The sequence below is a fragment of the Muscardinus avellanarius genome, assembly GCF_963383645.1.
Source record: "Muscardinus avellanarius genome assembly, chromosome: 14".
In the NCBI taxonomy this organism is placed as follows: domain Eukaryota; kingdom Metazoa; phylum Chordata; class Mammalia; order Rodentia; family Gliridae; genus Muscardinus; species Muscardinus avellanarius.
In genome coordinates this window covers 45,393,590-45,420,121 of record NC_137800.1, presented here as the reverse complement: position 1 = coordinate 45,420,121, position 26,532 = coordinate 45,393,590, and the positions used below count along the sequence as shown (strand labels likewise).

At 37.3% G+C, this 26,532-nt stretch overlaps 1 protein-coding gene across 1 annotated transcript in view; it reads right to left on the bottom strand.

The window, feature by feature from the left end:
* DLC1 (DLC1 Rho GTPase activating protein) overlaps nucleotides 1-26,532 on the bottom strand; it is a gene marked incomplete at both ends in the record, with an annotated part of 393,015 nt that overhangs the window by 210,168 nt on the left and 156,315 nt on the right. The window lies entirely within an intron of this gene.

Below are 26,532 nucleotides of genomic sequence, written 5' to 3'. Positions count from 1 at the left end.
GTTCAATTTCTTTATCCTATTTTTAGGAGGCGGAAAAGGCAAAAGCGTTGGTTTCTGGGCATTTTACTCTCTGCTCTGTACCTTCTTTTCTGGGTGCACTTGAACGATCCATTTTATTTCTCAAGGCTTGGATTTTACCTTTATAAAGTTAGGACAATCACATTTACATCACAGGGTTACCAAAAGAACAAAATATAGTGGCTTCTATAAAGCATACCAGGTCCTCAGGAAAAAGACAGCTGCTGTCCCTCTGTTACTATGGGGACTGACCCGTGGGCTAATTTAATGATGAGAAAGATTCTGAAGTCCATTCCCAGCATTTGTCACTATCATTATTTTTTAGAATAGGGTTCAGAATGAGATGTTTCAGAAGATTTAGACAGTCTTATTCTTTGTGGTTTTTCTCACTAACTTTATTTATTCTTTTATGAAATGCAGCTAGCATAGAGACATTACCTTGTACTGAAAGCTATTTATAAATCTGTCCAATCCACTGGGATGTGATGCTTTCTACCCTGCATCCACTGATCACCACTGAACAGTCTGAAAGTAAAGCTTCTCCCCCTCTTCAGGAGACAAAGTCTACAGAGTTGAGGCAAGAGGCTCATGCTCAAATGAGAAATTTTGTTGTGAAGACAAGCATGTGTTCTTGTTTACATGTATGCGTGTGTGTGAGGCTGAGTGCCTGTGAGGAAGAAGAAGAGGAAGACAAGAAATAGGAGGAAAAGGAGGAGGAAAAGGAGGAAGAGGAGGAGGAGGAGGTGTCTTAACTGTACATCTGATATAGATCAGAATAAGAAAATAGCATTAATCTTCATTTCCAGAAATACAAAATATAAAGATGCCTATATTTTTGTGAGATGATTACTGCTGAGATTACCTTTGGCATTTAGGGAGTCTGGAGATTAATGCAATTGTTCCAATAAGGTAAAGAAAGATTGTCTATGAGTGGAAAATTGAGGAGAGGTTTCTTTGGGCAAGAATTATCTATGTTAAAACATATTTTGACTTAATCTCATTCCACATGTATTTGTTCAGCTTTTGTTCTTGGATAGAGATATGCATCCTGCCAAATATGTATCCATGAAGGTAATACAGGTTATTAGAAGGCAGTGTGGAGAATCAGGATCAGATGGCACAGGTTTCCAGCATTTTTCTGAGCATCTTTTTTTTTTTTGGAAGGTAAGTCATTTGATTTTTCCTTTTCTTTCAATAACTTTTTTGGTTCACTATTATGAGAAGGCTATTTCCTCTCTTCCCAAGAACTTTATCCTATGGTTTTGGTGATGTTCGTTACTTTACATGTGTCTTCTTTGAAAATTATGTAAAAATGAAATGAAATCCATATTATATGTTATATGTTAAGTCTAGCTGCTGATTTACTTTTGATCAGGGGATTTAAGTTAAATTTTCTCTTTGTGGAAAGCAAACAAATAACAGAACAAAAGAAACTTTTGCATTGGTCTATGAGGCTATAAAGGTTGGTGATGAACAATAAAGGGTGTTGTTGGTTGGAATTTCTCAGTATAGATAACTCACACTGACTGGGAATGTAGAAAGCATACGGTACAGTTTTAAATTTTACCTGTGTAAAATCACTGAGAACAAGCCTGTGAAGTCCCGGAAAATAAAATAACCTCCCTGTGGTCACACAGTTAGTAATGGAAGCTAAGACACAACCACATACGTTGGCCTCTGAGATTAAACCAAGTAGAATATTCTGGCTTGAAAGAGAAAAAACTTTGGAGATGTTTTATGATAAGATACTGACTTAGATCACAAAGTATCAATGCAGAAATGACTATGTGTTTAGGACATCTAGAAATTCTTGAACTAAATAGACACTTCACAAAAGAAGAAATTCAAATGGCTAATAAATGTATGAAAAAATGTTCAATATAATTAGCAGTTAGAAAGACGCATATCAAAACTTCTGAAATTTCACCTAACTCCATTTAGAATGGCAATCATTCAAAACAACATATGCTGGTAAGGGTGTGGAAAAGTGGGAATCTAATACACTGTATGTGGGATTGCAAATTAGTGCAAACACTTTGGAAAACAGTATGGAGGATCCTCAGTAGAATGGGAATGAACCTACCATATGATCCAGCAATACTATTTTTGGGTATTTACCCAAAAGAATGGAAACCAATCTACCAAACTAATGTATGCTATCTATGTACATAGCCACACAATTCACAACTGCCAAATGTGGAACCAGCCAAGATGTCCATCAACAGATGAATGGATTACAAAACTATGGATATGTACACAATGGAATTTTACTCAGCCATAAAGAGCAAAATTACATTATTTTCAGGGAAATGGATAAAACTGGAGAACATTATGCTAAGTGAGATTAGTCAGTCACAAAGAGTAAAATATCGAATGCTTTCCCTGATATACAGAAGGTAGGGAGAAAAAGAGTCATAGGAGAAACTCTAGATGAAGGAGAAACTACAGATGAACAAATAAGGTGACCTAAATGAGGGATGGACACAGCAGGAGGGAAGAAGAAAATTCCCTAATGTATATGATGGGCATTCATAAACATATCAATTTCAATCACTAAGCCAAACATGAGAAAGAGGAAGGGGGAAGGGAATGGGGTGGGAATTGGGCGAAGGGCTAAAGGAGTGAAGTGTGCATGTATGCCTCTACCATCTTGTACTCCATTAAGATGTATGACTACAATGCACCAATAAAAAAAAAAGAAATTATATCCTCTTCGTCCTCCTCCTCTTGCTCTTCCTCTTTCTCCTCCTTCTCTTCCTCCTCCTCTTTCTCCTCCTCTTCTTTCTCCTCCTCCTCCTCCTCCTTCTTCTCTCTCTTTTTTGGTGTTATTTGGATGGAACCCAAAGACATTCTACTACTGAGCTACACCCTCATCCCTATTTCATTCTTTTATTTCTCATAAAGTGGAGGAGGCTGGCTGTGAACCTGCGATCCTCCTTTCTTAGCCTCCCAAGTACCGAAATTACAACCATGTGCCACTGGTGATGCCTGGCTAATCTCTTTCTTCTTATGTCTTCTTAGGCACATAAGACATATTTAATATTTTGCCCCAAATCACAAGTTGGTTAGCAGCAAATACAGGACTTTTCAATCTTTTGTTTTTGGTGAAAGGGAAATGCATAACTGAGCATGTATAAATTTAATCAAAATGATAATCAGCAAGTTGGGTTTTGAAGCAAAACTATTATAGCTTTCATACATCCAATACCAGTATCTCATGTAGCTGGTGCCAATTATTTTGTAATTTCATCATGTTCTGCATGATTCTTTAATCTATTAATCTCATTTCTATTAAATAGCTGCAATGGTCATATTACATTATGAAGAAAAAACACTCAAAACTTAATGTAACTAGAATTTGATAACTTCTCTTTTAAAGCAAGACTCACATAATAGCTGGCTAGCTCTCAGATGATTTATCTAAGAATTTGAGGGGAATTGATCCTCTAGAAAATGACTTAGAAGGAAGTTAATTAAATTTAAAATCTTCCAAAGATGAAAGGCATTAAAGTTATTGAAAAATGCTGACATTTAGTTTTCAATTAAGTAATGTTATCGCTGATTCTTAATTACATGCCTCTCATTATTTTATGTACAGAAACCCTCGGCAAAGGTTTTTCTTTGTGGATACATGGAAAGATGAAGAATAATTCCACGCAGTGGTGCTGAATGGCTACAGTTAGCATCGTCAGTGGAGTAGCATTCAAAGGAACAAGTGAGCAGTAGATAATTAGAACGACCAAGGTGGATGTTTTTCAGATATTGAATGAAACTTCGAGAAGGAGGCATCAGTCAGGAGATTCTCTTGCTCTTGACTTTTGAGAAGAGGCATGACAAGATTTGGGCCCTCATTCTGAAGTCCCATAGTTTTCTACCTATTTCTGGGCTTAGAAGCTTCTCACACAAGCTGGCGTACAATCTAGAACCAAGCAGATATTCATCAAATGTTTCTAGAATTAAAATACCAAATTCATATTTGAATATACAGTTTAAGTAACAAGTATGATTGTTGCTTATGAGAAAGCGCTCATAAAAAGCATATTTTTTAATTCATTAGGGGTTTTGCTAATAGCTGCCATATGTTTCATTTGAACTGCATCCTCAGGAAGTGATTTAACATTTTTGGCAATAAAGCAATTAAATAGGATTTTCCTGCTGGCCATATGGGTTCGCTGTAACTTCATATTTGCTTCTCTCATTTCTCAATGGAACAAAGGAAAGTCTGCTAATAACTTCCAAATGAGAGGGGGGGAATCATTTATAGTCTTTTGTTATTCTTTGTGCTACTCAAATGATAGGATACCCACCAACTTCATGGCTTGGGCAGCTACCTCTCTCCCCCATATACTGACCTTCTAATAGATCTCCAAAGTAAAGATTTTCACTTAAGTTGGTCTGTAGAAGTGTTTTACAATTGAATGTTTAAAAAGTCATTAAAGAAAACTCATAAAAGAGGAGGAAACAATTTGCTTTTTCTTGATGAGATCTTTTAAAGCTGTGTGTGGGAGCTTGAACTGTGTATGTCTGTGCTTCTGGATGTGAAGCATGGTTAGAGAAATGCTCATTTTGACATGACTTGCGGAAATGCTACAGATGTGTTGATTACAGATGTGGTTTGTTGTTAAGAGAGCTTTCTGCAGTTAGAGGAGTGCCTCAGCTAGACACCTTTCAGGAAATTACCACAAACATACAAAAACTTCTAACATAAATAGCAACAAAAGTGATAGATGTAATATCAGAACATGATGTAATATAATGACAACAGAAATATTCTAATTGATACAATTTCTTCTAGATGATTCTAATTAAAGAGATAATAATATGTTATTTTGTTAATATGTTACTTTCCTGACTTGTAAAAAAGTTTTCTTTTTAGTTCTTAGGAACCAGTACCATAGACTACCTCAACTAAGAGGCCCTCGATGGTCAATCTCCTCAAAGAATGGGCAGCTATGAGAGTGCAGAAAATTCTATTCCTAGGTTCTATCAAAAATAACCTTTTTGTGTGTGATTTAACATAGAACAGAGGCCTGATGTTTATTTTGTGCTTTTTCATTTTATAGTGTGTTTTTAGTACCAGAAATGCTTGCAAAGAAGTGTCTGGAATATTATGTTTTGTTCTATAGGATTTTTTTCCATTAATCTTGAAAGTGATTTAATAGTGGAAGAATTAGTGTTAGGATAGTTTATTCCCTTTGTTCTCATACAAAATATTTTATAGAAAATTTCAAAATGAATAGGAATGTTCTTAGAAATGACAGGACAATATCCCCTAGGGATGGGACAATTTCTTATTTAGATGAGGACACAAGAGCCAACTGTGGGCACAACAGGCAACCAGAAGAGTTTGGGGGATTCACATCTGTGTCTTATATGGAATTGTCTGTGATAGCACTATCAAGAGGACTAATGAAATCAGGTCACAACAGCTTTATGCTTTCTACTCTTCATGATTCCAGTTTAACTTAGTTTTTTTTAACCAGACAAGGAAAGATAACTGAATTTTCAGATAAATGGATAAATTCAGTTTCAGAAAGATGATTATCTTCCAGGAACACCACACACACACACACACACACACACACACACACACACACACACACCTCCTGAAATGTATACTTATTTAAAATTATTCTTCTGTTTTGTACAATGATTTGCATATGGTAGCCAATTAGTATTACTGACAACTCAGGGTAGATTTGGTTTCTAGACATCTGATCTATCAAAATTTATAATTAAAGAATATGATAATCAAGGCATGGTGGCACATGCCTGTAACCTCACGACTTGGGAGACTGAGACAAGATTTCAGGTTGGAGGTCAGACTCAGCAACTTAGTAAGGCCCTCACTAGCTTAGACACTGTTTCCAAATAAAAAATATAATAGTGTTGGGGATATGTCTCAGAAGTAGAATGCAGAATGCTCCTGGGTTCAATACTCAGTAAAATACACACACACACACACACACACACACACACACACACACACACACACACACAAACACACACACACACACACACAAACATTAAAAAGACAATACTAAAGATAGGTATCATATTCAGAGGGCAATTGGCTCAAAATGGCTGTTAAGTTTTCTTTTCTGTTTTCTATCTTCCTCCCTTGTTTTTTTTTCTGGAACTGGACATTGAATCCAGGGTTTCAAGCATGGTAGTTAAGAAGCACTGAGCTATATCCTTGGCCCTTAAAATTTATTTATTTATTCTTTAATTTTGAGATAAGGAATTGCTATGTTGCCCAGGCTGACCTCAAGTTCTGGACCTTTCTGTTCCAGCCTACTCCCAGCTTCCTAAGTGGCTGGGATCACACGTGTGCCCCGCCACGCCAGTTGCTCGGCCTTCTGTTGGTTGATCTCTCTGTCCCTCAGTGGTAAGCCGGGGCCACTTCCGTTCTCCTAGCACTCCTTATCATGACTCTTTTCATTTTGGTCATGGTTTCACTTTTCTAGTCTAGGTCACAGGATGTTGTGGGTGTGAAACCCCCTCATCAGTGTCCAGTGGGCATTACTGAGCCAACCATTCCCAGTCAAAAATTTCCCTCACCGCACCATTTTCCTTTGAATGCTTGAATGATCCCCATTCCTGTCCCTAGAAGCCTCAATCCTTAGTAATGTGCTCTGAAACCCTTCTCTTCGTGCACCTGGTCCTGGTTGACTGGCTCTGTGTGCATATTAATAACACAAAAGAAACCATATATTTCTTTGGAAATAATGTAAATATAGTTTGTCTGTCTTAGCATCTTTCTATTCTTTTGTCAGAATAACTTATTTCCACAGGTTCATTCTTCCTTTACTTATTTTGAGGCATTTATTATTTTCTGTAATATTTTATAAAAATCTTTCTTTTGTTAGTTATTTCTGTTCATTTTACAGAGTCCAGTGTGGAGGCATTTCTGTCCTCACCTTTCATTTGGGTCTGTCACTAGCTGTCAGTAACTGTGTCTCTACTCTTCGCCTTCCTAGGGGTGAGCAAGGGATGTCCACCTCCTCAAACAGAGGAAAGGGTCCCCGTTCCGCACCATGGACCAGCAGGGCCGAGGGCATATGTGAAGGCCATCCTCCTACCAGAGCATACAAGACATTTGTCTTCTGCATTCATGTGACATTGAGTGACGCCCTAACAGTGGGAATTGTTTAGGACTACTCACTCATTAAAGCGAAACTCTCAATGGAATTGATCACATACTGCATTTCTCCAAACTAAAACGAATTCCAGTTCAAATAAGGTTATGTCTATATGAGGTTTCGTGACCAATATCACTAATATGTGTGGGGAAGCAGGGAGGGGACCGGGGGCAGGCATACAGAAGGAAGAACACTGAGCAATGTGTGCGGCTATGTTTGTATCACTTTCAGTCTCACTCTGAGGTATAATGACATTACACTGATAAAAGGATAAATATAAATAAAATTATTGCATAAATGATTTCAAAATTATGTATATATATATGCCAGGCATGGAGGCGCACGCTTGTAATCCCCGTGCTTGGGAGGTGGAGACAGGAGGATCGCGCAGGTTCGAAGCCAGCCGTGCTGGCTTAGGAGACCCTGTTTCCAAAAATAAAATAGGTCTGGGAGTGTAGCCCGGAGGTAGAAGGGCTTCCAGGAACCCCAGTACCACCAAAAAAAACAATTTTATGTGTGTGTGTGTGTGTGTGTGTGTGTGTGTGTGTGTGTGTAAAATATATGGTCACCAGCCTTGAATAAAAGTATAGAGGTAAAGAATTTGTCAGTAGTTTAACAGAATCATATATAATAGCTAGTTTATTAAAAAGAGTTTCTAGCTGGGTGTGGTGACACATGCCTGTAATCCTAGGCATGGGAGGCTGAGACAGAAAGATCACTGGCTTGTGGTCCAGCCTCAGAAACCTCATGAGGTCCTCTGCAACTTAATGAGAACTTGTTTTAATCAACGAAAAAACAGGGCTGAGGGTGTAACTCAGAGATATTGGGGTGATCTTGGTCCCCAGAAACACACACACACACACACACACACACACACACACACACACACGTAAACACAGAGAAAGAAAAAAAGCTTCCACTGTGAATTTGTTTTATGTATGTTTACTTAGACTCTTAGAAGATGGGGAGATAAAACAATTCATTCATACCCATCTTGATCAGTCTATTACCAATTATGTTCAAATATAGCTTTTATGACCAAAAACATTAAAATATACTGATTGTACTTCTGTAGTAAATCAATGAAATGTATTTTCACATTAAATATAAAAGAAAGGACTTTATAAGCCAGATATGGTGGCACATGCCTATAATACAGTACTTTCTCTCTCTCTCTCTCTCTCTCTCTCTCTCTCTCTCTCTCTCTCTCTCTCATTCTCTCATACACACAGACTTTATAGACAGAGCATGGGTAAAGAAAATTTACATATAATTTAGAACTTAGATAAAATGTTGACTTTATTGCTAGATAAATTCTTTTTATAAAATTCACTTCTAACAAATATTTATCAAGAGCTGGGTAGAAGACAGAAGCTGGAGAGAGAAGAAAATTATTGAGTCTGAGGAAAGAAGAAAAAGATGAAATAACTATATTCATAATCTTTGGACCATTATCTCTGATGCCATCATGACTGTGTCTGTCTTGGTCTGTGTGTGATGTGCAGAGGGAGGCTGGGAAAAGATGGGGAGGGCCTGGAATCAAGGCACTGACACTGGGAGGGGCTGCACAGGGACAGAATAGAGTAGTCCCTTCTTGGTTTCACTTTTCAAGTTTCAGTTACTCAAGGACACCACAATATAAAAATATTAAATGAAAATTCTCGAATTTAGCAACTCATAAGTTTAAATTATGCATGCCACATTATGGGTAGTGTGACAAGATCTTGCACCATTCTGTTGGATGCAGTCCTGGGACATGAGTTATCATTTGTCAAGTGTATCCATGCTATATGCTACCTGCCAGTTAGTCATGTAGTAGCAGTCTTGGTTATCAGATCAGTTGTTGTAGTATCACAGTGTTTGTGTTCAAAAGTAAACCTTAATGTAGTTAGTAATGCTCCCAAAGTGCAAACAGTGTTGCTGGCAATTTGGATATGCCAAAAAGAAGCCACTAATGCTTTAAATCTTGACCTTAAGATGTGTGGATGCTTTGGGGGATATCCCTAACTTTTGTATCGAGCATAATTCAGCCAATTAAATATTTTCTAAAATTAAAAAATCCAGTAGCGTATTTTAAGATAACAATATAAAAACAATGCTATGAGATACTCATTAAGTGAGTCTCAACTTAGGAGAAATAACCACCACACAGGAGCTGGTACCCAGAAGGCACTCAGAGGTGGAAGAGTCACTTTTCTCCTTATACAGGATTACAATATTAGCTAGTTTCCAAAGCTATGCAACAGATATGATCTGAATTACTTAAAATGCAAAGTCTAGTACCAGGGAAGAAGAATATTTTAGAAAGTATTCAGGTTTATTAACCTATGTGCTGGAAAAGGATATAATTTGCCAAAGAAACAGACTTATAGTAATTTCAAAATGTGATGCCTAAGCAGATTAGCTTGGCAACAAAGAGAAAGCCACCTCAGTAATGAAGCTTCTACTTTCCATGGACACCCCTCTTTTCTACACAGAAGTCACTTTTGAGGAGGGAGGAGTCAGAGAAAATTCATTCAGTTCTTAGAAATAAGCAGGAAGGGACTTCTAGAAATTTCCATTGTTATTTTCAAAATAAATCTACTTTTAAAATTATTTGCAAACTCTCTTATATTATCTCTTGATAATAATTTACTCCAAATCCACATATTCTAGATAAAAGAGGTAACATTTTTAATGCCTTTTGAAGAAATTCAGTAAGTATACAACATACTTTGTTAAATCTATTTTTAATTTCTACAAATATGTTCATCAGCATTTGGGTCAAAATTCAATTAACAAATGACTGGTTCCATAAATTCTCTACTCCAAAACCCTTGAGAACTAGAACATTAGAGAATTAATTGAGGTAGGCCTGAAAAATATTTGTATTCAAATGCATTAGTTCATTGAGGTTTTGAACATGTACTTTGTTCCAAGAACTATAATAAATTTTTCTGTATAGTAAGAAAACTTCATAATTGAAAATAAATCAAAACTGTTCTTATTAAATACTTTATTTTGTTCATCAAAATATTTAATATATTATTTACTGGCTATTTTAACTGTTATCCATTGTTGTTGAATATTTTGATCATTTTAACTTTAAAACATAACTAAATATCTGTAGCTTAAATAAAGGGAGAATATATCTTTAGTTGTTTTAGCTCTATGTTTGAGAACACTGTGTTCTACTCAAAGTATAAGCACTTGGAGGGCAAGGCTGTTGTATCTTTGCTTATTTGTATCTCTATCAAACTTTCTTTGTTAGACATAAACTATTACACTGAATTATAACCTTTGGTTTTATATAGATCTGACATTCTAGTACATATTTAAACCCAGTTTGGGGTTTAAATTGAGTATTTAGATACCTCAAATCTAGTAACATAGTCTCCAGAAGATTAGTTAAACTTTAGATCATATTTTTTCTTAGTAAGTTTCAGCTAATCTTTAAAGCTTTAAATTTTAAATAATTCTTTTTTGGTACCAGGAATTAAACATAGGGACATTTTACTTCTAATCCTTTTAAAGGATTGAAAAGGATCCATTTTACTCAATCCTTTTAAAATGTTTTTTTAAATTGTGGAACAGAGTCTTACCTAAATTGCTTAAGGTCTCACTAAGTTGCTGAGGCTAGCCTCGGACCAATGATTCTTCCATCTCAGACTCTCAAATACTGGGATCACAGGTGTGTACCACCACCCCTGGATTATATAATTTGCAATCTGTGTTAAAATGCCTGTGTTTATCTTTTGAAAAAAAAAAAAACTCTCTTAGTAAAAGTCTTAGCTAATTGAAACCATATGGATTTTAGGAAGCAGTATCTCTTTACTATATGAAAATGGAACTGCCCAGAGTGGTGGTGGTTATAAAATATATCTACAATTTTTGTTTTGATGCTTCTCACTTTAAAATATGGAGCCTATTCTCTCTATATAGAATATATATATATAAATATATATATAAATATATAAAATATGGAGCCTATTCTATATATATATATATTTATATATTAAATATAATATATTAAATATATTAGTGTCAGTGTGGCACTTCTGACACTGTCCTGAAAGGCACTGCTGTTTCCTTGTGCTTTCTTTGGGAGGCTTGCATTGAAGAAAACTAGCTGCCATGTTGTGAGGATGCTCAAACAACTCCATGTGGTTTCATTGTCGAAGAAGTGAGGCCCCTGCCAACAGCCATGAAAACAGCCCCAACCTCATGAGAGACTTTCGGCCTGAGTGTCTACTCAGCTCCTGAATTTCTGACCCTCAGAAACTGAGTGAGGTTGCAATTGCTTGTTGTCATTTCAAGTTGCTAAATTTTGGGATAATTTGTTATGTGGTAACAAGTAACTAATACATTTATCTGTATGTTGAAATAGGGAACCTATGGCTATCTTTCACATACATATGCAGAGGTATGACTAAGTTAAACTTCATTTTTTTCCCCTAGGAAATTAGACATGTTAAAGCTTCCTTAAAAGATAGTTTCAGGTGAAAAGTCATTGAGTTATACCCAATATAAAAAATCAGAAATTTCTCCTGCTAAAATTAAATAGCACTTATTTTTGTGGCAGACCAAATGGATAAAAAAAAGAACACTGTCCACTATTCTTTATTTTTTCTTGTTTTTTTATTCTTTTAATTTAATTTAATTTTTAAAAAGTTTATTGGCATATTGTAGTCATATATATATATATATATATATATATATATATATATGACTAAAATATATATATTTTGCAGTACTGGGGGTGTAACCCAGAGGCTTTCTACCTCTGGGCTATACTCCCAGCATATATTTTATTTGGAAACAGGGTCTCACTAAGAGCCTCACCAAGTAGCTGAGGCTGGCTTTGAACCTGCATGATCCTCCTGTCTCAGCCTCCCAAGTGTGGGGATTACAAGCGTGCACTACCATGCCCAGCTGCAGTCATACATCTTATGGAGTACAAGATTGTAGAGGCATACATGCACACATCACTCATTTAGCCCTTCCCCAATTCCCATCCCATTCCCTCCCCCCTCCCTCCTTCTCATGTTTGGCTTAGTGATTGACATTAATATGTTTGTTAAAATACATCATGTGCATTAAAAATTTTCCCTCTTCCCTCTCCTATTCCCCTCATTTAGGTTGCCTTATTTGCTCATGGATGGTTTCTCCTTCTTCATCTAGAAACTATTCTTTATTATAATTCTCTTTCATTATTCTGCAAAGAAGCATTCTGCTTGGCTTGATGGTTGACATTTACTAATTTATATGTATTGAGCTTCCCTGTACCTTTTAAGTAAAAATAGGAACTATATACAGCATAAGAATTGATTTCTATCCTAAGGCACTTAGACTTTTCAACAAATATTGATGTGAATCTACATACTCATGCATATGATATTCATAACTTATTTATGTATACACCGAGATAAAGTAAATCAGCAAAATAAATTATTTTATTAAGTACTTACATATATTGTTTTATTAAATCCTCATAGTAATTCTATATGGCAGAAAATAGGCATTTCACTAATTGGTGGTTTTATTTCCTTTGAAAACTATTTTTTTTTCTGATTGTAAAGTAAATATAATTTACAGACTGAAAATATTCAAAGGCGCTACAGTGCCATATTAGCATAAATCAGTTATCTTATGCACTATATGTGATAACTAATTATCTCAATATCTTAATATCCTAATTCCCTGGATGAATCAGAGCCTTCTAGAAGTTGCCACTAAGCATGGACTGTGACTTGAGGAGAGTTAGTGCAGAATCTGGCCAATGAGGCTGCATTTTATTTTATTTTATTTTTTGCGGTACTGAGGATGGAACCTAGGGACATTCTACCTCTGAGCCCTATTTTTTAATTCTTTATTTTGAAATAAGGTCTCACTAAGTAACTAAGGCTGTGTGCGAACTGTGATCCTCCTGTCTCAGCCTCCCAAGTGCTGGGATTACAAATGTGTGCCGCCACGCCCTGGCTGGATTTTTTTTGTTTTTAATCTTGCTTCAAAATGAGATCTGGCCATCTTTTATTTAAACATTTTTTTTTTATTGTTGCCGATGCTCTTTTTCAAATGTTCTAAGAAGAGAATCTCTAGAAATACCACTAAAATCCAAGTTCAAGAATCATGCAGTTGACATATTCCTTAAAGTTCCTGAAGAGAAACTTTAAAATAGGTTATAACCTTATTAATATAAAATGGTTTTACTCTATTTTCCCTTTTTTATGTTAAGCTAAGTCCTTATCTTCCTAACCAGACATAAACTGTGTACTTTTGCTTATGAATTAAAAAATGGAAAATATTTTTAATACTAGGCAGATTCAGTCTACTAAACTTATAAAGTTGAGATATAAACCAATCATAATGAAATTGCTATTTCGATTTTTGTTTTTCTTAGTGAATCTCAAAGGTGTTTTATCTGTATGTGCCTCATGTTTTTATGCCTGTATTTTTATTTCTACCATGTTGTTTTATTAGTGAATTTTAATTATCGTAGAATAACTGGTTGCATTGTGGCATTTTCATACATGAAAATAACATACTTTGACCATCTCTACCTGCCATTACATTTCTTCCCTCTCTTTCCTCTGTCTCTTCTCTAATAGTTTCCATTACTTGTTACCTTCAGTTTATCTTTTCTTCCCCCTAGACCTATCTAGATGCTCAGGGTGACGACTGGTTAATCAGATAGCCTTTGACAATGCCTTGGTGATGCTGTGTAAAGATTTTTTTACCCTAAGATTTTTCAAATGATTGTCCGTTTTGTTTAAACACTAAATGCTGCAGAATATTTTGGGTTTCTTGAAATTTACACAGGCCTCTAAATGAGCCACATTTACAGGCATAGGAAATGTAGTAGGGGTAAGATTCATAACAAAGGCATTTCTTTCTAAAATGTTACAGCTTGGGAAAATTATTTTACAAAATAACTGGGAGGAAAAGAAACAAGGAAAGAGACATTTCCAAAGACTTCTTCTTCTTCTTTTTTTTTTTTTGGGGGGGGGGTTTGGTTTGTTTGAAGCTCTGAAAACCTGGGAAGGAAGCAGAAGTGAGGGTGATAAGCTTCTGGGGTTCAGTCAGTCCCTGAAGAAGACTGTTGGCTTACTTTGTATATGGTAAGAAGAGAGAATGTAATGCGTAGAACAAAATTTCTTCCTTCTTATAGTCATACTAAATTGTGCAATACCACTACAACACTTCCTAAGCACTTAAAACCTGTTCCGGGACAATAATTTTGTATGCACACACAGAAAATCTCAGAGGCCGTAAATGCTGCTCTACCACATAAAAGAGGTTTGGTGAGTGGGTGGTTTCTGAAGCCCCAGCAGAAGGTAGAGCCACAAATGAAGCAGGCTGTCAGGGGACAGTTCTCAGTAAACAACTAGACTTTCATGTGAAGACAAACAGCTGCTGGAAATCTTTGGAACATTCATAGACAAAACCTCGGCATTGTCATGGATGAAAATCAGGACTGAATATTTTTCAGGAGAAGTGGGCACCAAGGGAAAATATTGTTTTCTTACACCACATTGAAAAACAGGTAGTGCTTTGTGTTTACTTAAAACTAATGTAAGAAAATGAATATTAACCAATCATCCAACATGTAGTGAAGACAGTATTTTACAGCAGTAAGGAGAATTAAAAAAAAATTATAAAATACAAGGCCACCGGGCATGGTGGTGCACGCTTGTAATCCCCGCGCTTGGGAGGTGGAGATAGGAGGATCTCGCAGGTTCGAAGCCAGCCGCGCTGGCTTAAGAGACCCTGTTTCCAAATAAAAATAGAAAAATAGGTCTGGGAGTGTATCCCGGAGGCAGAAGGGTTTCCAGGAACCCCAGTACCACCAAAAAAGCCCAAAACAAAAGAAAAACAAAACAATAACAACAACAACAACAAAAAAACAAGGCCTAAAAGAGAAAAAACATTGTGAATTTCACTAATAATTTAGGAGAGAAACCAAAAGATACATTTGATACTAAAACGATTCAGCTTTTTACTTAAGGAAGGATTGCACTTTGGAACATAGTCTTCTGAGTATTGACTGAACTAAACTTTTAAGTTTGAAGCAAGTTTATTAGAACATCCAAAGGCTTACAAAAAAGTTCAGTAGTTCCAACTTTTCATCCATAGTTTTTTTCTTTTTCCATTATTTCACTTACTAGTGGTCAAATTTGGCCTGTAAGTATTAACTGGAAAGTTTTAGAAAGAAACAGTTCCTGGCCAGACGTGGTGGCGCATGTTTGTAATTCCTGCATTCGGGAGGCAGAGACCGGAAGATCTCGGTTCACGGACAGCCTCAGCTACTTAGCAAGGTCCTTCGTGACTCAGTGAGACCCTGTTTCAAAAACTAAAAAGACTAAAATAAATAGGGCTGGGGGTGTAGTGCGGAGGTACAATGCCCCTAGGTTCCATCCCCTGTACTGCTAAACAAAAGACAAATATTCCTAAGTTTCAAATTGTGTACTGTTTTGAGTAGCATGTGAAATCTCACACTGTCTTGCTCTCCTGCCAGAGACAAAAATCATGCCTTTGTCTAGTGTATCTATGTAGTACGTGCTACCCATGTTTTAGTAACTTAGTAGGAAAACATCATAATACACATGAATACTCACACACATGCATGCACATACACACACAGGCCATTTGGTACTACATGGTTTCATATATTCACAGAGTAAATGTGTCCCTTGCACATGGGGGAGGGGGTCTATTATACCTGTAACTGTGCATAGAATCTTGTCACTCGCAACTCATAACCCTCCTACCATATTGTCCACCCCAACTGGAGACAATTTATTAATTGGATATCTTTCTTTCATGGATCCTAACCAAAATCTGCCTATCAAATCAGGTATGTCTAAGTAATAAAAAAGAACTGAGTCTCTCAGGTTCTTCCATCTTGAGTGAGACAGATCAATGCTTCTCAAAATTTAGTGTATATCAGCATCTACTTCTGGCCTTGTTCCATAGTTTTCTCATTCTGTAGATTAGCAGATCTAGACCAAGTTTGAAGATTTATATTTCTACAAGTTCCCAAGCACTGGTGCTGCTGCTGTACAAGCTAGGAGAACACACCGATTTGGTTTAATTAAGTGTTGTGACACCAGGCTGCACTGCAGGTAATTTTGAGACTGCACAGGAGAAACCAAGGTGACGTGTAGTTTCAGTATCATGGAGCAGGCGTTGAAGAGTGATGCTAGCAACTGGGATGTGACCAAGCAAAGACCATTTCCAGATATAATCAGATGACATCACCTCTAGCTAGGGTCTCTAACCATTTGGTTGGGACCTACTCTTGAGAGGGTACTGTTCCTTTAAAGAAGCTCCTTGCCTGCACAAGGCTCTGCTTTGGTTTCTTGTCTATATTCTTTTCTTCCAGCACACAAGAGTCATGGACTAGCTCCTGTGGCAGTTTGGTGAAATATGGGTAGAAGAACATCCCACACATGGATTAGAAAACTGATTGTACAAAAGGTCCAGGTAAGAAATCTTGATTTATTTGATAATATGAAAACAGAATTGTGGGGCTGGAGTCTAAGAGTGATGGAAAGGATGGCAGGGGATGATGCTACAGAACCAGTACTTTTGACCGCTCTTATATTCTAAGATTAGGAAACACTTCCACTAATAATGTAGATTTATCTGGTATATATTGTCACTTAATTTTGTTCTGTATTCTTACTATATACTTAAAATGTCATGTCTCGTTTTCCAGCTAAGGAGTAAGGGCCTTAAGGACAGGTGCTATGTATATATTTTCTTTCTTTTTGTCCTCCCTATGTTAGTATATTGCCTTTCATGTAGTAATACTTACTGATTGATATAGCTACAGGTATGTAAGGTTCACATTTAATACTTGGGATTTAACTGTGGTCAAATTGAGAAGGGAATCTTGATTTGTTGTGCAACATCTAAAAGCAAGACTTATTTTTGCCTTTGGCTGGTTAGCTTATCTGATAACAAAAGAACCCAGCAAAATTTAGCAAGGCAGAACTTTCAAGGCTATTATTGTATATATTATTATATGTTAAACTCAATATTCTTGACATTTTGCCTTAACACAAAGGTTTACCTCACTGAAACTGGTGGTAAGTTAATGGATCTGTGTCCCTTCTAGTAGAATGTTGTGCATTCTGTGAACTTTGGGCAACTATGAATTAGATAATTGCATGGCCAATGTATCTCAATCAATCATCCATTGGCCTCCTCCATATCTTTGGTGCAGGTCAAGAGCTTTCCTGAGGTTCAGCTGTGTATCCTTTGACTCATATTGGGGGCCTTGGATCCTGAGTGTGAGATAACAAACACAGGGAAGAGGTCTAGTCAGTGGTCGGGAATACATACTCCTGTCTTTCCTCACTACCGTTGCTTTTATTTTCATCTTGTTTGCTTGCTTAACTTTTCTTTTGACTCTCTGTGGTATTGCAGGCTGAATATGGTGATTCTAAAGGCCTTTCTCACATGAAAAGTGTCAGGAACCTGGAAATAGGTCAGCTGTGTAAGCAAAAAAATGCTTACACACTTGAAATTAAGAAACTAAGTTAAAACAAACATAATAGATATAAAAGAGAAAATGCCCCAAAAGATCCAGTATAGGCATTTAAAGTTTTCCAAATGTATTTGGCTTATGGAAGAAGAAGAAGAAGAAGAAGAAGAAGAAGAAGAAGAAGAAGAAGGAGGAGGAGGAGGAGGAGGAGGAGGAGGAGGAGGAGGAGGAGGAGGAGGAGAAGGAGAATAAGAAGAAGAACAACAACTACTACTACTACTACTACTTGAAATCTATATTCTTTAACTGAATATGTAGAAAGATGCAGTGAAATTTTTACGTTATGTATGTATCTGTATTTTGTTCCAGTGCACCTTCCTGGGAGCAGAATCACCCACGTTATGAGCCTATGACACCAATCACTTGCCCATTTATGATGTGCCTAGTCAGGTTACTTCGGTCCTAGAGGACTGATTGATTTCATGGCTAGTATTACTGTAATGTGTTAGTAAATAGGTTCTTACTTTGGTTATGCTGGGAACTTATAAGGTTTGATGGTTTGTTAAAAGCCTATACTCTTAAATTAACTTTTAACTTTTCTTATATAGTAAGCAAGATTGGCTACTTTGGCTTTTCTGTTGTAGCGACTTCTCCATCAAAATGAGGCTTGTTTTCATGGTAACACAGGTGCCTTGTCACATACCACGATCAAGACAACACCTGTGGCATCTCATATTCTATGTCCTTGAAAAGACAGATGTAGTTGGGCATGAAGGCACACATCTGTAATCCCAGCATTTGAGAGACTGAGACGGGAGGATTGTAGGTTTAACATCAGCCTCAACAACTTAGCAAACCCCTCAGCAACTTAGTGAGACCCTATTTCAAGGTAAAAAAAAATAAAAAGGTCTGGGGGTGTGATCTAGTATAATCTAGGAGATAACATACTTCTGAGTTCAATTCCCAGGACCATAACAAAACAAAGCAAAACAAGACAGACATACTTTATTACTAGTTTAAGGCACTTACAAACCAAGAAGATAACCCAAGTGACCCTTACTTCTCTGGGTAGACCAATATTCTGAAATATACTTTTCAACAAAAATAATTTTTACTGCAATACAAAAATCAACAATGAAACTAAGGCCTTAGGAGTGGTGGATAACACTGTGCTCTGTATGCAGAAAAATGACGGAGAGGAGAAAATGTGGTATTCCATTGGGTCACACTTCAGATTTGTAGGATTTTTTTTTTGCGTAGACAGCTGAGGCTCTGAGGCCATCACATAAGTATATAGGGAAGGAATTCTAAGGCTAATGGTATTTTAATAAATCTGACTCAGTAAAAGGCAACGTTCCAAAGAAGGTTGAAAATAAAGAACTTCCAAGTTGAGAATTGGTTGTTATGAGGAGACATATTATTCTATTAAAACAGCTGTTGCTATGGAAGATCAAGAAGGGGAAAAATCAATATGCCTGATTTTTGTCACATAGCTTAACTTTGTCCATTATAAAATGCCTTCAATTTAAAATCTTAATGTTCTTCTCTGGAGGGGTGTAAGGGGATTGAACTAGGACCTTGCACATGCTTAAGTATATGTTCTACCACTAAGCTATGCCCCAAGCCCCCAAATCATTATGTTCTAATTAAGAAGTGATGCAGATAGAAACATCAAAACAACCTTCAAACAGTCCAAAATTTAAAAAATAGAAAAATGCCAAAACCCAACAAACTTTACATAAACGCCAAAACTCAGGATGCTGCATTTTCTACTTAAAAAATGCAATTTAGTTTTTGAAATTTCTAAGATTTTAGAAGCACAATATTTTTTTTCATACCAAAGAGAATGAAATATTTTCACTGGCACTAAGCCCTTGCCCCTCGTCTTAAGCAGCTTTAATGCCGTCTGTTCGTGCTTTCGTTCTTCCTTCTTGTCTGTTTCTTGACATCACACATTGAGAATGTGACCAAGGACAACGTGCAAGACTTCTGGGCATAAAGACTCATGGCAGGGTAGAGGTTGACTTCAGCTTTCATAAAACAATCTTCTTTTTCTTAAACTGATGAATTAGCTTCAGCATTTTTAATGAACCCTAAATCACACATAATAAAACCTTTAAAACAGAATATTTGGAAAATGGAATGTCAATTACATTTTTCCCCTTAATGATGCTTTAGAAAATTGTGTTTCAACCATTTGTGAAAATCATAAAGTGGATTAGCGTATTTTCCTGCCTCAGCATCTAAAGCACTGTAAGCACAATGTAATCTTACTTTAAAGACTTTTGCTTTTGCAAGGCCTCATGCCCGAAATCTTCTGAGCTACACTTCTCTCCCTGCAATTTCCAAAAGAATCACTGAAGGTTGGTTGATGAGCAGAGTGCATGCAGCATACTCCAGAGCCAGCTAGAAACACTGAATATACACTTGAAGCTGATTTTCTTGGTTTTGTCTTTTTCTCTGAGAAGTAAATTATGAGTTGCTTAATTAACCTATCAATTAGCTTACTTGATACTTTAGAGAATTAAGATAACTTATAAAGAACAATAAACTTAAATAGGTTGCTCACTGTATTTTACTAACTTTCTGCTAAAATAGATGCTTAAGAGTGATACTAATATGTGAAAGCTAGGGAGAAATGGGTAACAGGAGGAACTCCAGATGAAGAAGGAGACCCTATATAGGAGTAAATAAGGCAACCTGAGGGGATGAGAGGGGGGTAAGAGAGAAACTCTCTAAAGCACACAATGTAATTAAACAAACATATCAAAGTCAATCACTAAGCCAAGCATGGGAAGGAGGGACTGGGAGAGAATGGGGTGGGGATTGGGTAAGGGCTAATTGGGTGATGTGTGCATGTATGTCTCCACCATCATTTATCCCATCAAGATGTATGACTACAATGCACTAATAGAAAATTTTAAAAAAGAGTGATACTGGAATACTGGGATCTCCTACCCAGAATTTTGAAAAAACAAGTCTGTTTATTCTCCCAAAAGGTGAAGGAATGGATGAAATCACGTCTATGGAATTTCTGTAGTACTGTAATTCAAGAAAAGTAATTGATAAAATTTAATTTTTAAAAAGAATATGAGTTTTTTTTACCACGTCATCACTAGTATGTATGTATGTATGTATGTATGTATGTATGTATGTATTTAGTTAGTTCGTGGTACTGGGGATCGAAGTACCTTTGAGCTATACCCCAACCCAATTTTATTTCTTATCTGGAAAGGGGGTTTCGCTAGATTGATGAGAGTCTCACTACTTGCTTAGGCCATCCTTGAACCTATGATCCTCCTATCTCAGCCTCCCAAATACAGGGATTACAGGTGTGTACTTCGATGCCCAGACCTCACCAGCATTTATTGTTGTTTGTACTGATGGTTTTCATTCTAACTGGGGTTAGGTGGAATGTCGTTGTAGTTTTGATTTGCATTTCCCTGATTGCTAATGGTGTTGAACATTTTCAAATAAGTGTCTAGTCAGATCCATTACCCATTTCTTCTTTCTTTCTTTCTTTCTTTCTTTCTTTCTTTCTTTCTTTCCTTCTTTCCTTCCTTCCTTCCTTCCTTCCTTCCTTCCTTCCTTCTTTCTTTATTTCTTTTTTTGGTACTGGGGGTGGAACCCTACCTCCAGACTATACTCCCAGACCTATTTTTTGTACTTTATTTGGAAACAAGAGCTCACTAAGTTGTTAAGAGCCTCACTAAGTATCTGAGGCTGGCTTTGAACCTGTGCAATACTCCTGTCTCAGCCTCCAAAGGATGGGGATTACAAGCATGTGCCACCACACCCAGCTTTCCCATTTCTTTTTTTTTTGTTGTTGTTGTTGTTGTGGTACTCAGGTTCCTGGAAACCCTTCTACCTCCAGGCTATACTCCCAGACCTATTTTTATATCTTTATTTGGAAACAGGGTCTCTTAAGCCAGTGCATCTGGCTTCGAACCTGCACGATCCTCCTGTCTCCGCCTCCCAAGCATGGGGATTACAAGTGTGCACCATCACGCCCATCTTGCCCATTTCTTAAGGTGTTTTTTTTTTTTTTTAGGTTTTAGTACTGAGTTTTTGAAGCTCTTTCTTTAATTTTAATTTTTTATGCTTATCATATTAGGGGTGGAACCCAGGGGCTTTTCTACCTCTGGGCTATACTCCCAGACCTATTTTATACTTTATTTGAAAACAGGGTCTAAGTTGCTAAGAGCCTCACTCAGTAGCTGAGGCCTCCCAAGCGTTGGGATTACAAGCATGTGCCATCATGCCCAGCTGAAGCTCTTTATATATTTTAGATATCAATCCTTTAGCAAAGAGGTAGCTGGTGAAGATTTTCTTCCATTCTTAAGGCTTTCTCTTTAGATTCTCCACAAGTTTATTTTGCTGCACAGAAGCTTTTTAATCTGATACACTGAGGATGGGATTGCAAGTTAGTACAGGAGCTATGGAATTCAGTATGGAGGCTCCTAAGAAATCAGGAATGGAGCCACAGTACGACCTAGCCATAACACTTTTGGGGATCTTCCCAAAGGTATTGAAATCAGATTACTATAGGGACACATGCATTTCCATGTTTTTAACAGCTCAATTCATGATAGCCAAGCTCTGGAACCAGTTAAGATTCCCGTAAACAGATGAATGGATTCAGAGATATGGAATTCCACTGAGCCATAAAAAAGACACAATTATGTCATTTGAAGGAAAATGATGGAACTCTAGGACATTATGCTTAATAAGATTAGCCAGTCACAGAAAGTGAAAGGTCATGTTCTCACTCATATGTGAAAGCTAGAGAGAAACAGAGAAATAAAGAAGACCTCAGATAAATGAGGGGAGACATTAGGAGAATGAGGGAGGGGGAGTGGAAGAGATAGTGGACAGGGAGGGGAAAGAGAAGATCTGATAATGGTAACTACTCAAATAGCCCTTTGTTCATACATTAAATGATTGTATTGATATAAAGATATCCATGGGGAGTGGAGCAGTGGGGTGAGAATCGAAGGGAAACACACACACACACACACAAAAGAATTTATCATCTGAATCTATGGTGTTTAATTATAGTTAATACAAAGAATATGATGTGATTTTTCATATAGTGCTTATCACTACTTTCATAAAACTTTGAAAATTATTTTTGTCTCTCACAATTATATGCATACATAAATTCTTCCCAAATACTGTTTTCTTATCAATGTCATGTTTTTCTTTACAATGCAGACTAAAACCACTTGTTCTAAACTCAAATTCATGCTCCATCTGTTTGTTACAAAAGGTCTTTTCACACCTTCTCACCCTCCGCCCTGTTTACATAATGGCTTTATTTAGAATATGTATAATAAGATGCACAAGGTCAAACTAAATGGGTGTCCCCAATTGATTTGGAATGACTCATTCCTTTCTTCCTAACACCAGTTTGTGAGATGTTTGCAAACTTGTTCATATAATCCGGATCTACACTAGAGTAAGAACTCATTGTAAGGTTTAAGCGTTTTCTCTGTGTGTCAAGCACTTTTCAAGTGCTAGGGAAGCAGTGATGAACAGAACCTCAGCAGCCCTTCCCCTCAGGAAAGGAACTGTCTGGTCAGGAGATTAACCACAGGGAAGGCAAAGCAGTTAATATGGTATTAGGAAGGAGATGAAAGCAAACCAGGTGGAGGAGGGGAGGGGCTCAGTGAGGGCTGGAGGTGGCTGTAGGGAAGTCTGGAAGGCAGCTGCCCTGGAGGTGCACTGCATTGGCACCAGCGTCATGAGAGGGCAGAGACCCTGCACCCATGTGTGAGAAGCAGTGAACCAGGGTGGGGAGGAGCAGCCTGTGTGCTAAGGCCTGGGGAAGGCTGGCTTACTCTGACAGCGTGAATGGGGCAGAAGAGTGGAGGGAAAGCAGGTCCAGGAGCAGAGCACCAGCCAGTCACCTGAGTCCTTGGGAGAATTTTATGTTGGTTGCAATGGGAGCAGCTGGGAGGTTTGAAGCAGATGGAGTATCTTGATCTGATTACCTCTTAGAAAGATTACTCTGCAGCAGAAGCTAGACTGTGGGGGCAGGAGGAGAGGAAGGAGGTTGGCTGGGACACTGGGAAACAATGAGGATTTGAGTCAGGTCTATGAGGGGCACACAGCAAGGATGAGAAAAGGAGACAAAAATCAGAAGACAGTTTGTAGGGGGAGTGGGCAGGACTTAATGGTGCATGGATCAGACATGCCATAAGAAGGAGAGAGAAGACTCTGAACTGTTTCTTCATGTTTGAGCAGGGAGACTGGTGGGAACATGGGTGTGTGGGAGGGAAAGCGCTTGTCCTTTCTCATGTTAAACACGGTGTCCAAGTCCATGTCCAGTCATAATTGTAGCTAAACTATTTATGGGTGACTACTGTGTGTTAGACAATGTCCTAAGCTCTTTTAGGTGCAATGCTAATTTATGCTTTTCAACTTTATTTGGGAGGAAGGGACTACTGTTATTTCCCTAAGGTTATAATTAATGGTTGAGTCTGAATTAGCCCACAGAAAATCCTGCTTAGAGGCCCAAGCTGAAATGATTATTCCTAAGCGAGGCGGGAGGGGAGGAAGGTCTGAGTTGAAGGAAGAGATCCAAGCTGACAATGCACATTTTAGAGTTATCAACCTACAAGGTGTTTTTATAACCTTGAGGTGAGATGAGATTTGCCAAAGATAGGTATAAAGAGTACTTAGAGATGGTATCTTGGGGGCTTAACAATTTAAAATTGTTAAACTTCTTCCTTTCTTTTTTTTTTTTTCCTTTTTGGTGGTACTGGGGGTGGAACTAAGGGGCTTTATACCTCCAGACTATACTGCCAGACCTATTTTATACTTTATTTGGAAACAGGGTCGCACTAAGTTGCTGAAAGCCTAAGTAGCTGAGGCTGGCTACGAACCTGTGCGATCCTCCTGTCTCAGCCTCCCAAATGCTGGGATTACAAGGGTGTGCCACCACGCCCGGCTTCTTTCTTCCTCTTGAAGGAGGAAGAACAAAGGAGTATAAACAGAAAGATTGTAAAAAATGGGCAAATGGCTTTAGAATCTGTCTAAAGTTCAATGGATTTCAAACATAAACTTTTGTTTTTCAAATATGGACTTTTTATTTTTAGGAAAAGAAATCACATTCAGAGGATATGGAAACCAAGGGCTTGTTGGACCACATTTTTCTCCAGGGAATACTAATATTTGTAGAGAAAACAATGTGGACGCACAAAAAGATCTCTTCCAGATTGGTTTATGTTTACTATCAAGGCCTGAGACTTTCTGATGTGGGGCAGAAGACAATGAAGAGGAGGTCGTCTGAACCCTGATGGAAGTTTCTCAAACCACATATGAAACTAACAGCCTTAACTTTTTTCATGATAAGGTCATTTCTTGGTCAAGTTCTATTCTTTAGAAGCCTCTGTTCTTTATAAACAAAGGTGTCAAAAAGTGTAGGATAAACTGAGCATGGTGGCGCACACACAATTGTAATCCCAGTACTTGGGAGGTGGAGACAGGAGGATCACAGGTTTGTGGCCAGCCTCAGCTACTTACTGAGGCCCTCCACAACTTAGTGAGATCCTGTTTTAAAATAAAGAATAAGGCCGGGCGTGGTGGCACACGCTTATAATCCCAGTGCTTGGGAGGCGGAGACAGGAGGATCACACAGGTTTGAAGCCAGCCTCTCTAGCTTAAGAGACCCTGTTTCCAAATAAAAATATAAAATAGGTCTGGGAGTGTAGCCCGGAGGTAGAAGGGTTTCCAGGAACCCCAGTACCACCAAAAATAAATAAATAAATAAATAAATAAATAAATAAATAAATAGGGCTTTCACTTCTTCATAGTTGTGTGATGGTAATCATGAGTACCAAATGAAAGGTCATGTAAAAGAATATAGGATGTATATATTATTGCCATAACATGCATTAAACATTGAGGATATGGTGTCCATGTTCAAGTAAAGATATTTCTTATTCAGTTAGGGTTATTTTCAAATTAGCTTACTCACTACCTGCCACATTTCAGAATAATGAATTATCTAATTTATAACTGAGGATGAATTCACTCATAGTTAATGTAAAATAATTGGTTCATTATTTTCAAATGTATAGAATAGTGATATATTCTAGTAAATTTGAATGTTGCAATTATTTTTATTGCCTTCATTTGATTTGATAATCATATTACCACCATGGATTTGGAAAAATAAGGGAACCAGTTTCTGGAGCCTATCCAGGCTGTTCAGTTTTACTGGGTGAATATCACAAAACCTAGGATGAAATGCAATTAAGAAATCTGAATTTCCTAGATAATATACATGCTAAAATATATAAATATATAATTGTACTTTTCCTATTGTTTTGGTAAAACAAGATGAAAAAGCATAACATTGTCAACATTTGACAGAAATAGGTTCAGAGCCATAAAGGAAAACATACTATCATATAAACTAATTATTAGAGGATACAAGAGATTCTTAGTGTCAAGGAGTTAGTTTCATCTTTTCTCTAATGATAAGTTTCACTTTTTTCTAATGAAGTAAGTGCCATGAATAAAAGTATTTCCTATAGTATCAATTGTATTTGCTATTCTGACCAATTAGAATGAACTCAACTAGTATTTATGGATCCCCACTCATGTTGGAGTAGCCTATTTCCATGTGACTAGACAGAATAGCTAGGGGAACTTGGTTCAACTGACAGCCACTCTCCAAGCTGCACCGACGTTGCCTTTACCGATGGTGTGATGCAGTTCAGCAGTGACTGCAGTTTTGTCTCAAGTCGCTTTTGACCTTAAATGACTCACTTGCTCCATCCACCTCCTGGGAACAGGGATGATAATCCCATCCAATCACAAACTCTGGGCAATGAAGTGTGATAATGTTTTAGAAATGGTTAAAAGTACATTAGAGTCACACTGCCCTGGTTTTAA